General features: G+C 40.8%; 1 non-coding gene across 1 annotated transcript; it reads right to left on the bottom strand.

Annotated features, from left to right (window-relative positions):
• Positions 1-11,292: 11,292 nt before the first annotated feature.
• Positions 11,293-11,364, bottom strand: TRNAC-ACA (transfer RNA cysteine (anticodon ACA)). Its single transcript has one exon. It is a non-coding gene; the product is annotated as a tRNA-Cys (tRNA).
• Positions 11,365-11,582: the final 218 nt, after the last annotated feature.

Genomic DNA, 11,582 nt, shown 5'->3' with positions numbered 1-11,582 from the left:
AAAACCAGCGGCAGTAGCCACTTGCAGGAGTTAGGTAAAACCCAGGACTGTGTGGAAGCCGCCATTCTGATTGTCCGCGCAGACTCCCACCTCTGTGACTTCCTGGCGACCGGCTTCCTAGACAAGAAGGTGAAACTCATCAAGAAAATGGGCAGCTACCTGACCAACCTTCACAGGCTGGCTGGTTCCCAGGCGGGGCAGGGCGAGTATCTCTTCCAAAGGCTCACCTCCATCATGACTAGTAGCCTCCGAAGCCCAGCAGCCTTTGAGGAGCCCCTCTGGTGACAGCACTTCTGCCTGAAGCCCCTCTCTGCAGCCACTAAGTAGCTTTTTAAGCACTCTGGAGCTCTCTCCCAAGCCTTGGACCATATGGAAACTGTAAAGCTTTTTGCAGAAAAAACAGAAGGAAAGGAAAGAAAAAAAGCCTGCATGAAGGTTATTTATCAGATCATACTTAAAGGGAAGTGGTTAGCTGTGTGGCCTCAGGCAAGTCCTTTGCTTCTCTGAACCCATTTCCTTTCTTAAAATGAGATGGGTAGGAAAGCAGGAAAATTGGGAATCCAAAGTAGACTGTTCTGCTTTTGATGCTTATCTTCTAGTTTAAATTCAAGGAATTATGAAGTCTTTACATCAAGGCAGGGACAGTACACGGGGCAACATCCATGGTGAGAAATGTGTGGTTAAGAAGGTCGTTCTGGAGAGAGCAGTTACCTTCACAGTAAGCTTAGGTAAGTTCATTATCCTCCCTGTGCCTCAGTTTCCTCATCAGTAAAATGGGATAATAAATATCAAACACAGATATTAACTATTAATAGTAATGACTGGGGAAGAAAATCAGAAAGTGACTAAAAAGATATTTTGCCAACACCATCCCATTCCTTTGGTAGTCCAGCATCACCCAGTTGCTTGTTACAAATGCAAACTATTGGACCTCATCCCAAACCTACTCAGTCAGAAGCTATGAGGGGCAGGGCCTAGGAATATGTTTTGGAATCTTTCTGGAATCTCCAGGTGCATGCTAAAGTTTGAGGAGCACCGTTCTAAAATCTTCCTTCCCAAAGTGTGGACCAAACCCCAGAATTATTAGCATCATCTATGAACTTATTAGATAGATAGTCAGAATCTTGGGCTTCACTCTGGAGCTGCTAAATTATAATCTGTGTTTTAACAAGATCTCCAGGTTTGTTTGTTTGTTTTTTGGCCACACCAAGCAACTTGTGGGATCTTCTTTCCCTGACCAGAAACTGAACCCATGCCCTCAGCAGTGGGAGCTCAGAGTCCTAACCACTGGACCGCCAGAGGTTTCTTGCTCCCAGATGCCCCCTCCCTCCCCAGGGTATTTCTATGCAAGTTAAATCTCAAGAAGCTCTGCCCTAGAACCGCATCTCTAATACAGTAGTCACTGGCCATTAAAATGAAATTAATTAAAATGAAATAACATTAGAAATGCAATTCTTCAGTCACACTAGCCATATTTCAAGTGTATAAGAGCCACATGTGGCCAGTGGTTACAGTATTACAGTATTGGACACTGCAGATTATAGAACATTTCCATCATCTCAGAATGTTCTATTGGACAGTGATGCTCTAGAATAATTATTGTTATGTAATTATTATTATTTTTTGTAGCCACAGAGCATCTAGATGAAGCAGATTACCTGGGACAAGGGTGACAGACTCTAAAAGTCAAGCAAGTGACATAAATGAATGAAGCAGGCCAATTATAAGAGAATCAACAGCACAAGTGCACTGGTAAGTGGCCAGTGATACTCCAGGTCCATGGTAGGACTCCAATCGGGAGTGCTGGGGACTGTGGTAACTTGAGAAAAGCATATTCAGATTCAGCCAATGTTGCCGTGGAAGAGGCTAAGCCTAGGCTAGGATAATTGTTTCATTTTTGTTTAAAAATCTAGACATCTGGATTTTATGTGATTCATAAATTTTGATTACTAGCCACGCATGGCTCTTACGCACTTGAAATATAGCTAGTGTGACTGATGAACTGTGTTTCAATGAAATATTATTTCATTTTAATTAACTTTAAGTCAAAATTTAAAAAATGTTTTGCTTCCCTGGTGGTTTAGTGGCTTCCGTGGTGGTCCTCTGGCTAAGACTCTGCACTCCCTATGCTGAAGGCCTGGGTTCAATCCCTAGTCAGAGAACTAGATCCTATATGCTGCAGCTAAAAGGTCCCACATGCCACAGCAAAGATCGAAGGTCCTGTGTGTACCTCGACTAAGACCTGGTGCAGCCAAATAAATAAATAAAAATTAATATTAAAAAAAGATGAATTCAGTTCTGAGGATCCAAGTATAGTATGGTGATTATAGTTAATAATACTGTATTATATACTTGAAAGTATATGAGAGTAGATCCTACATTGGATCTACTCTCTAATGTAGAATTGGAGTAGAACTGGCAGTTGTGTGAGTTGGTGGAGGTATCAGTTCAGTTCAGTTCAGTTCAGTCGCTCAGTTGTGTCCAACTCTTTGCGACCCCATGAATTGCAGCATGCCAGGCCTCCCTGTCCATCACCAACTCCCGGAGTTCACCCAGACTCACGTCCATAGAGTCAGTGATGCCATCCAGCCATCTCATCCTCTGTTGTCCCCTTCTCCTCCTGCCCCCAGTCCCTCCCAGCATCAAAGTCTTTTCCAATGAGTCTACTCTTCGAATGAGGTACTAGAGTTTCAGCTTTAGCATCATTCCTTCCAAAGAAATCCCAGGGCTGATCTCCTTCAGAATGGACTGGTTGGATCTCCTTGCAGTCCAAGGGACTCTCAAGAGTCTTCTCCAACACCACAGTTCAAAACCATCAATTCTTCAGCGCTCAGCCTTCTTCACAGTCCAACTCTCACATCCATACATGACCACAGGAAAAACCATAGCCTTGACTAGATGAACCTTTGTTGGCAAAGTAATGTCTCTGCTTTTGAATATGCTATCTAGGTTGGTCATAACTTTCCTTCCAAGCAGTAAGCGTTTTTTAATTTCATGGCTGCAGTCACCATCTGCAGTGATTTTGGAGCCCCCAAAAATAAGGTCTGACACTGTTTCCACTGTTTCCCCATCTATTTCCCATGAAGTGATGGGACCGTATGCCATGATCTTCGTTTTCTGAATGTTGAGCTTTAAAGCCAACTTTTTCACTCCTCCCCACTTTCACTTTCATCAAGAGGCTTTTGAGTTCCTCTTTACTTTCTGCCATAAGCTAATGCAAAATGATGGTAATCATTTTGCAGTGTATAAATGTATCCAGTCAACTCTTTGTACACCTTAAACTTTCACAGTGTTATACCTCAGTTATATTCAGTAAAGCTTGGAAAAAAAAGGAAAAGGGGAATTTGGATGGAGACACTTAGGGGAAATGCCATGTGACTGGCAGAGGCAGAGACCAGAGTGGTACAACTGCAAACCAAGAAACACCAAGGATTGACGGCTATCCCCAGACTAGACAGAGGCAAGGAAGGATTCTCATCTGATGACTCATCAGAGGGAGCATGATCCTAATAACACCTTGATTTCTGGCCTCCAGGACCACGGGACAGTAAATGTTTTTGTTGGCTCAAGTTATCTACTCTCTGGTTCTTTGTTTTGGCATCTCTAGGAAGCGAATGCATTCCATACTAAAAAGTCAAAAGAATAAATCTTTAACTTAAACTCTTCTTTTTTGTCTTTGCTTCTTTTTTCTACCACAACATAATCTAAACATCTTCAGTATATGTTCATCTTGGGAACGATCTTCTGAATAAGGAGAATGACAGAGAACTGAAAATCTAAACAAGAGGGAGAGGTTGAGGTGGAGGGAAGGAAGGTGGGATTAGAAATCTAGACAAATGCATACGCTGCCTTACCAATCAACACAGCCTTATGAGACATCGTTGAATTTCCTGAACAAGCCAAGCTTCTGGGCCATTGTTAGTTCCTTCTTGGGAATCACGGACGTGGCTTTTGGTCTTGGAGCTGCCATTTACTAATTCAGAAACATTGGGGAAACCATTATATACAGATGATTTAGTGAGTTGGCCAAAGAATTTGTTTGGGTTTTCATAAAATGTGATGGAAAAATAGGAACGAACTTTTTGGTCAACTGAATATTTTTCTCCTCAGTAAAGTGAGGGAGTTGGGTTATACCAGGAAGCTTCCCTTGCTTGCCCTGCACTGAACAGCATCTGAACCAATCTGCACCTGCTGTAGCGTGTATCAGTCACTTGCTTGTTCTTGGTTATTGCGTATGGCTGCCATAAGACTGTGAGCTCCTTGAAGCAGGGACTGTCTTGTTCACCACCAGATCTTGTTGAGCCCCTGACGTCACACACAGCGGACCAACAAAAAGTAGTCTGTTACAATAACACTGTATTTATGATAATCCTGTACAAATCTATGGTAAAAATTTTCTTTCAGAGAGCTAGAAGAAAAAAAATCTGTGTGCATGTAACTGTTTAACTCTTTACTGTGAGAGCTGCCAGGGACTGCTCTTCCATTTTCTATTTGGCAATCAGTCTCTGAGAGTCCCCCTCCCCGTGGTGGCTTCCTCACTGAGCTCTGACACTATTTGTGCATTTGGTACAGTGCCCAAAGCTGTGCTGAGGACAACTGAAGTGCTTGCTCAGGGTAGATTTTTGTATATATGTGTGCTTGATGTTTTGTGCTTTTCAATGATGAGAGTAAAGCCTTACAAGTAGTTTCAGAGAGGAAACAAGAAAGTGACACAGTACTGGAGGTGTTTAACAAGGGTTTGGAAACAAGGATTTTTCCTTTGCTCAAGGGAAGACATCAGAACTGTAGATATGCATGTATAGTTGAAGCCCTAAAGAAAAAAGAGCCAGGGAGAGCACTTCAAACACAGGAGGTTGGTTTCTGCAATGAGTATCAAATGAAATCTTTCCTTAGGAGTGATTTCATTTCAGGATAAAGAGGAATTTCACGATGCACAGTTACTGTGTGAAAAATGTATAATGTGGTCTTTAGCAATTTTTGCAGAGTGATAGACACATCAAGGTGTTGGCATTTTGGTGAACTAGTTTTACAAAAAGCAAGGCTATTTCTTCATAAGGTGATTTCTAAAATCTTTTCTATTCTAAATTTCTATGCTTATCTGAGTAGGTTTTTTTCTACTTTCAGAATTATTCAAAGTAGATTTTATCCAAGCTAAAATTTTATAGAAGATGTGAGAAGAAAATGTAAAGGCTTCTTCCAGGGGACCAATGTATTCACATCCTCCCCTAAAACAAAAGTTCTTAAAATCTATGAGCTTGCATCGCCATTCCTTAGATGGCCACAAGATGGCAGCCTTGGGCCAGGAGTAGGAGACAGGTCCCCGCGCCCCCCGCCCCGCCCCAAATGTATTTGCTAGTTGCTGTGCTGTTGGAAAAGACACCAGATTTGGCTGTTTCTTTGCTTCTGCACCTCTACAGTGTGGTTAGCTGGTATCTTTGTCCACCACTGACATTTCATGAATATAACCTAGAAGAAATCTTAAACAATCCTGCAATTTTGAAAGTTGCTCTGGGTGTACTTTGACCACCTTCTCCACCCAATTCTGGCCTTATTTGCAGTTTCCTCCACATTGACACTTTTGGAGAACGGGCCCAGAGGGAGCTCTTAATGGACTATACTCCCCAATCTCCCCACTGCTAGCCTCTTTTCTGCATCTATATTGAATATTTTCAATATAAATTTACTTCCTATCTCAAGGATTTATGCCAGTGTTTTTTGGTCATTAGACTCCTCTCCTTCTCAATCATTAAAAAAAGTGTAGATTCCTGGGGTCACTTCAAATCTATTGAATCTGAATTTCCAACAATGAAGTGCAAGGGTCGTGATTTTAGTAATCTGTCATAGGTGATTCTTCTAATTTTTGAGAATCTCTGATATAATAAGAACCCCTTCACTGCCCTGGATTCTGGTGGGTCAATGAAGATTCTTCTTCAAATAACCTGTGAAATAAGGAAAGAGAGAAGAAGATGATTGATAATGATGATAATAATATGGTCTATGCCATAATAGACCCATATATATCTCAGAATCAGTCTGTCAAGGCCAGTATCTCCTGGGATGGATGCTGGATTATCATATTGCCAATAAAGAACAGAAAGTAACATGATTGGCTACTGCAGTCATTCAGACTGAATTTAGTTTTGCAAAAATTCGTTTAAGTGGTGAAACAAGGGGCAAGAAGGGTACTAGGGGAGAGGTGGATATATCTTGTAATCCAATAGAGTTAAATAATAAACTTCCCAGAAAAGTAGATGTTAAGACCATAAACCCTTGACTTGAAATTCATTAGCCTCTTTCCTTTGAAATTACTGTCTTATCACCATGATGCTCAATTGTTTTCGGTGAGATTCCTCCAAGAGTCAATTTCACCAGCAGTTTTAGGGACTGGCCACTGATTCAGTATAAAGTCAGAAACTGAGCAGCAAGTACAACTAGTAAACAAAGATACAGTAAAATATAGAAACAGTAATAGTAATTAAAAAAAAGCAAATTAATAAAAATGAGGAGCATGCCACCTGTTAAACTAGCAAAAAAAAAAAGTTGCAAGTGATAACATTTAATGTAGATAAGTATTTTATGATCACAGCTTTCTTATGCATTACTGGTAGCACTAGGCATTGGCACAACTCTTTAGCAATGTAATTTAGGAATATGTATTTGGAGCCACAAAAATGTTCATATCCTTAGCTTCAATATTCTCATTCCTGGAGCTGTAGATCCTAAAGAAATAAAATATGGAAAAAACTTCTATCTCAGGGATGTACATTACATTATTTAACATTGCTGTTTAGCAAAAATTAAAAAAGGAAGCAGCCACAGTGTATCATTGCTTCATTAAATTTGATGCAGCTACTGTTTAGTACTTCCTGTTACTTTAGTACTGTTTAGTACTGTTTAGGACTTCCCTGGTGGCTCAGATGGTAAAGCGTCTGTCTACAATGAGGGAGACCCGGGTTCAATCCCTGGGTTGGGAAAATCCCCTGGAGAAGGAAATGGCAATCCACTCCAGTACTATTGCCTGGAAAATCCCATGGACAGAGGAGCCTGGTAGGCTACAGTCCATGGGGTCGCAAAGAGTTGGACACGACTGAGTGACTTCACTTTCACTTTTCACTGTTTAGTTTATCACAGAGGCATTAAAAATCATGATTATGAAGACAAAGGAGAGCAAAAACCTTATGAAATAATTGTAATGAAAAATATAAAATATACTATTGTTACAAAAGAAGCAACAGGCCTCTAATGAAGTCACGAGTGCTAAGCCCACATCACCAAACTGAAACTTAGAACCTAGTCTAGTTGCAGTTTCAGTCTCTTCCAGGAATGTAGTTTTAACTGCTCAGTTTGGAATTTTCTGGTCAGCACCGTGAGGCTATCTGCCACAGGAGGCTTTTCCATCCTCCAAAGGAAGATGAGGTAACCCAGTCTTTCCTTATCTCTTCCCCCTTTTGCCTATAAAAACTTTCCATCTTATATAGCTTCTCAGAGCTCCTTTCTCTTTGCTAGATGGATTGCTGCCCAATTCATGAATTGTTCAATAAAGTCAATTAGGTCTTTAAAATTTACTTGGTCGAATTTTGTTTCTTAATACTATATTAAATTGCTGTAGTCTCTCCCATTAGGAAGCTTCCATAAGCCTTTTATCCTTATCCATCAGAGGGCAGACACAATGAAAACCGCAATCCCAGAAAACTAATCAAACCGATCACATGGACCACAGCCTTGTCTAACTATGAGCCATCCGTGTCAGGCCACCCATGACGGCTGGGTCATGGTGGAGAGTTCTGACAAAATATGGTCCACTGGAGAAGGGAATGGCAAACCACTTCAATATTCTTGCCTTGAGAATCCTGTAAACACTATAAAAAGGCAAAAAGGTATTACACTGAAAGATGAACTCCCCAGGTTGGCAGGTACCCAATATGTTACTAGAGAAGAGTGGAGAAATAACTCCAGAAAGAATGAAGAGATGGAGCCAAAGTAAAAACAACACTCAGTTGTGGATGTGACTGGTGATGGAAGTAAAGTCCGATGCTGTAGAGAGCAATATTGCATAGGAACTTGGAATGTTAGATCCATGAATCAAGGTAAATTAAGAGTGGTCAAACAGGAGACGGCAAGAGTGAACATAGACATTTTAGGAATCAGTGAACTAAAATGGACTGGAATGGGCGAATTTAATTCAGATGACCTTTATATCTACTACTGTAGGCAAGAATCCCTTAGAAGAAATGGAGTAGCCCTCATAGTCAACAAAAGAGTCTGAATTGCAGTACTTGGATGCAATCTCAAAAACAACAGAATGATCTCTGTTCGTTTCCAAGGCAAACCATTCAGTATCACAGTCATCCAAGTCTATGCCCCAACTGTAATGCTGAAGAAGCTGAAGTTGAATGGTTCTATGAAGACCTATAAGACCTTCTAGAACTAACAACCAAGAAAGATGTCCTTTTAATCATAGGGGACTGGAATGCAAAAGTAGGAAGTCAAGAGATACCTGGAGGAACAGGCAAGTTTGACCTTGGAGTACAAAATGAAGGAGGGCAAAGGCTAACAGTTTTGTCAAAAGAACGCACTGGTCATAGCAAATACCATCTTCCAACAACACAAAAGACAACTCTATATGTGGACATCACGATATGGTCAGTACTGAAATCAGATTGAGTATATTCTTTGCTGTCAAAGATGGAGATGCTGACCATATGGTCAGCAGAAACAAGACTAGGAGCTGACTGTGGCTCAAATCATAAACTCCTTTTTGCCAAATTCAGACTTAAATTGAAGAAAGTAGGGAAAACCACTAGACCATTTAGGTATGACCTAAATCAAATCCCTTACGATTATACAGTGGAAGTGACAAATAGATTCAAAGGATTAGATCTGATAGAGTGCCTGAAGAACTATGGACGGAGGTTTGTGACAATGTACAGGAGGCAGTGATCAAGACCATCCCCAAGAAAAGAAATGCAAAAAGGCAAAATGGTTGTCTGAGGAGATCTTACAAATAGCGGAGAAAAGAAGAGGAGCTAAAGCCAAAGGAGCAAAGGAAAGATATACTTATCCAAATGCAGAATTCCAAAGAATAGCAAGGAGAGAGAAGAAAGCCTTCTTAAGCGATCAATTTAAATAAATAGAGGAAAGCAATGGAATGGGAAAGACTAGAGATCTCTTCAAGAAAATTAGAGATACCAAGGGAACACTTCATGAAAAGATGGGCACAATAAAGGACAGAAACGGTATAGACCTAACAGAAGATATTAAGAAGAGGTGGCAAATATACACAGACGAACTATACAAAAATGATTTTCATGACCCAGATAACCATGATGGTATGATCACTTACCTAGAGCCAGACATCCTAGAATGCAAAGTCAAGTGGGCCTTAGGAAGCATCTCTATGAACAAAGCTAGTGGAGGTGATGGAATCCCAGTTGAACTATTTCAAATCCTAAAAGATGATACTGTGAAAGTGTTGAACTCAAGTGTCAGCAAATTTGGGAACTCAGCAGTGGCCACAGGACTGGAAAAGGTCAGTTTTCATTCCAATCCCAAAGAAAGGCAATACCAAAGAATGTTTAAATTACTGCACAATTGTACTCATCTCACATGCTAGCAAAGTAATGTTCAAAATTCTTCAAGCCAGGCTTCAATAGTATGTGAACCAAGAACTTCCAGATGTTCAAGCTGGATTTAGAAAAGGCAGAGGAACCAGAGATCAAATTGCCAGCATCCATTGGATCATCGAAAAAGCAAGAGTTTCAGAAAAACATCTACTTCTACTTTACTGACTACGCCAAAGCCTTTGACTGTGTAGATCACAACGAGCTGTGGAAAATTCTTAAAAGAGACCACCTGACCTGACTTCTGAGAAATCTGTATGCAGGTCAGGAAGCAACAGTTAGAACCTGACATGGAACAATGGATTTATTCCAAATTGGGAGAGGAATACCTCAAGGCTGTATATTGTCACCCTGCTTATTTAAGTTATATGCAGAGTACATCACGTGAAATGCTGGGCTGAATGAAGCACAAGATGAAATCAAGATTTCCAGGAGAAATATCAATAACCTCAGATACGCAGATGACACCACCCTTATGGCAGAAAATGGAGAAGAACTAAAGAGCCTCTTGATGAAGGTGAAAGAGGAGAGTGAAAAAAGCTGGCTTAAAATTCAACATTCAATAAAACAAAGATCATGGCATCTGATCCCATCACTTCATGGTAAATAGATGGGGAAACAATGGCAACAGTGAGAGACTTTATTTTCTTGGGCTCCAAAATCACTAAAGATGGTGAATGCAGCCATGAAATTAAAAGACACTTGCTCCTTAGAAGAAAAGCTATGATCAACCTAGACAGCATATTAAAAAGCAGAGATATTACATTGCCAACAAAGATCTGTCTAGTCAAAGCTATGTTTTTTTCCAGTAATCATGTATGGATGTGAGAGTTGGGTTATAAAGAAGATGGATTGCTGAAGAATTGTTGCTTTTGAACTGTGGTGTTGGAGAAGACTCTTGAGAGTCCCTTGGATGGCAAGAAGTTCAACTAGTCAATCCTAAAGGAAATCAGTCCTGAATATTCACTGGAAGGACTGATGCTGAAGCTGAAGCTGAAGCTCCAATATTTTGGCCACCTGATGCAAAGAACTGGCTCATTGGAAAAGACCCTGATGCTGGGAAAGATTGAAGGCAGGAGGAGAAGGGGATGACAGAGGATGAGATGTTTGGATGGCATCACCAACTCAATGGACATGAGTTTGAGCAAGCTCCTGGAGTTGTGGTAGACAGGGAAGCCTGGCATGTTGCAGTCCATGGGGTCTCAAAGAGTCAGACACGACTGAGCGACTGAACTTAACTGAATACTGTATTATTTCCTGTGTATCTCTATATGTTTGAAATAGTCCATGATTTAATTTAAAAATTTATTTTAATTTAGTTATTATTTTTGACTGCACTGGGTCTTTGTTGCTGCACACGAGCTTTCTCTAGTTGCCGAGAGTAGAGGCTACCCTCTAGCTGCAGTGTGCGGACTTCTCACTGCGGTGGCTCCTCATGTTGTGGAGAACAGGGCGTTCAGGCTTTAGTAGTTGTGGCACATTGAACCTGTGTCCTCCACTAGCAAGTAGATTCTTGCCACTGGACCATTCTTAGTCTTAGTCTTAGTGAAGTTGCTCAGTCGTGTCTGACTCTTTGCGACCCCATGGACTGTAGCCTACCAGGCTTCTCTGTCCATGGGATTTTCCAGGCAATAGTCCTGGAGTGGATTGCCATTTCCTTCTCCAGGGGATCTTCCCAACCCAGGGATCGAACCTGGGTCTCCTGCATTGTAGACAGACACTTTACCATCTGAGCCACCAGGGAAGTCTAGGGAAGTCCAATGATTTAATTTTAAATACAGTTCTGTATTAAACTATATACAAATAGAACAGGAAGGAAATAGACTATTGTGATAAAGTTGGTGTGTTAGGTGCTTGGTGAGGAATAATTATTTTTATTTTCTCTGTTTTCCAAGTTTTATGTAAAGCAGAGTCTTGCTATCTCCTTTTGCCCCTTTGGACCCACTCTCTGCCCCGTTTCTA

The sequence above is a fragment of the Bos javanicus genome, chromosome 28 (assembly GCF_032452875.1).
Source record: "Bos javanicus breed banteng chromosome 28, ARS-OSU_banteng_1.0, whole genome shotgun sequence".
Lineage (NCBI taxonomy): Eukaryota > Metazoa > Chordata > Mammalia > Artiodactyla > Bovidae > Bos > Bos javanicus.
Note: the sequence above shows the minus strand (reverse complement) of the source record. Positions and strands in the feature narration are given on the sequence as shown.